The sequence below is a fragment of the Scylla paramamosain genome, chromosome 26 (genome assembly GCF_035594125.1).
Source record: "Scylla paramamosain isolate STU-SP2022 chromosome 26, ASM3559412v1, whole genome shotgun sequence".
In the NCBI taxonomy this organism is placed as follows: domain Eukaryota; kingdom Metazoa; phylum Arthropoda; class Malacostraca; order Decapoda; family Portunidae; genus Scylla; species Scylla paramamosain.
In genome coordinates this window covers 12,647,501-12,650,000 of record NC_087176.1, presented here as the reverse complement: position 1 = coordinate 12,650,000, position 2,500 = coordinate 12,647,501, and positions in this window count along the sequence as shown.

Genomic DNA, 2,500 nt, shown 5'->3' with positions numbered 1-2,500 from the left:
TTGAGTCATCGGATTCGGAAAAACGAGAACCCACTTTCCTTGACATCTTAAACTTGTTTCTTCCTCTTGAGGGAAAAGTTTGATAGAATTCGAATCAACGCAAGAGAGAAAAAATATATATAAATCTGGGATTGTGAAGACAGTTTCTAGAAGATGATACGGAGGAAATGACAAGTTGTTATGACTGTCATTATATACTTTAGGAAACCTCTATAAAAGTATTTCTTAATCCTACAGCAAGGGATCCAGGAAGAAGTGAACCGAAGTGAACCGAAGTGAACCTCTTAAGACAGGATCCCAGCGAACTCTGATCTAAATTTAGGCAATCAGGAACCTTTTTGACCTTTTTTATTCTATTTTTATTTTCTTGCCTCTGTCTATTTAAGATGCAGATGAGGAAAAGACCATCACGGGAGGATTACTGCCTGCTGAACTTCCTCCTCCTCCTCCACCCTCCTCCTCCTCCTCCTCCTCCTCCTCCTCCTCCTCCTCCTCCTTCTCCTCCTCCTCCTCTTCCTCTTCCTCTTCCTCCTCCTCCTCCTCCTCCTCCTCCTCCTCCTCCTCCTCCTCCTCCTCCTCCTCCTCCTCCTCCTCTTCCTCTTCCTCCTCCTCCTCCTCCTCCTCTTCCTCCTCCTTCTGCAATCCTCTCTCTTTCTCTCTTTTTCTATTAACAATACCGCTGAAAGGACCATGATCTCTCTCTCTCTCTCTCTCTCTCTCTCTCTCTCTCTCTCTCTCTCTCTCTCTCTCTCTCTCTCTCTCTCTCTCTCTCTCTGCTTTTAATCCTTCTCTCCCTTAACTGTCTCTCCTAAATCTCTTTCCTTCACAGTGTCTCTCCTCTTGGTTAAATTTTCGCATTCCTTCTCTCTCTCTCTCTCTCTCTCTCTCTCTCTCTCTCTCTCTCTCTCTCTCTCTCTCTCTCTCTCTCTCTCTCTCTCTCTCATCTAACTCTACCACCTCATGATATTTTTTTTTTCTTTCCCAGTTAATTCTTTCCCTCCCCTTTCATTCTTTCCCTCCTACCACCTCTCTCTTCATTTTCCCTCTCCTCCTCATTCCCTTCCTTTCTCTCTCTCCCTTCCCACCCATCCCACGTACAGAACCTTAGCAACCTTTCAAAACTTATTTAATCTTTTTTTTTTTTTACCGGGAAAAAAAAAAAAAAAAAGGAAAGGAAAGAAACTTCACACTGCCAGAGTGGACGCGGAAAAAGGGTGCCAGATATGGACGCTTCTGGCTCCAATGGCACTGTGTCCTCCCGCATGGCACTCTGACCAGGAGGCACCATTGCACCGCGGCGACAACAGTGCCATCAATGGTTAGAAAAAGGGGAGAACAGAACCCGCTACTAATGTTCCATAAGGGTTTATTCCGGTTAAGACTTTTGGTTCCTTGGCTTGAGAGGGTGCAAGTGCGAGAAGGTCGGAAAGGAAGCAAGTGAAGGAGAAAAACACTGGAAAATGAAAGGAAAAAGAAGATAAAAGGGTTAAGGAGCAGAAGGAAAAGGAGAGGGCAGGAGTGAGAAGAGGCTGAGAAGGAAAGAGGAGAAAAACACTGGAAAATGCAAGGAAAAAGGAGAATAGATGGATAAGGAAAAAAAGAAGAAAGAGGAGAGGGAATAAGTGAAACGTTGAGAAAGAAAGAGGAGAAAAGTACAGTACAATAAAAGGAGAAAGAAGGATAGAAGGATGAGGAAGAGAAGAAAGAGAGGGTGTAAGTAAGAAATTAAAACTAAAGAGAAGAAAAGTACAGCAAATGAAAGAAAAAAGGATAAAGATATAAGAAAGAAAATAAGAAAAAACAGAGAGTATCAGTGAGAAGAGGCTGAGAAGGAAGGAAGAGGAGGAGGAGAAAAACAAAGAAAAACGAGATATAAAGAATAAAGGGATGAGGAAGACGAGAAGAGAGAATGCGAGTGTCAAGAGCTTGGAGAGAAGGAAAAGAAAAGAACAGCAAAGTGTAAAGAAAAGGGAGATAAGAAAAAGAGTGAACAAAGAAAACGCAGAAGGGGGAAAGAGGGAGGAAAGAGAAAAGGAAAAAGGAAAATGAAAGACAAAAAAGAAAACATGGTAGCAGAAAGGCATCAATAAACAGAGAAGAAAATACGGGACAAGGAAATAAAAGGAAAGCTCAAAAGGAAAGGGAAATAAGAAATAAATGATGTATATAGTGGTGGGAGGGCAATAAAGTTTAGGGAACTTATAAACACTTACTTATTCACCTCTTACATAACTGCTAGTCTCTCTCTCTCTCTCTCTCTCTCTCTCTCTCTCTCTCTCTCTCTCTCTCTCTCTCTCTCTCTCTCTCTCTCTCTCTCTCTCTAAGCAAGTTTTACTCCCAAAAATCACCCCCTTCACCTGTCTTTCTTTTTCACACAGGTGTCAAAATCCTTTCCATATTTCCTCTCCATCCCTGCACCTTTATCTCCTTTTTGTAATATCCTGTTTCCACTTTTCTCTCACTCTTTCTCCTTACACTTCAATTTCCTCCCTCAAAACCT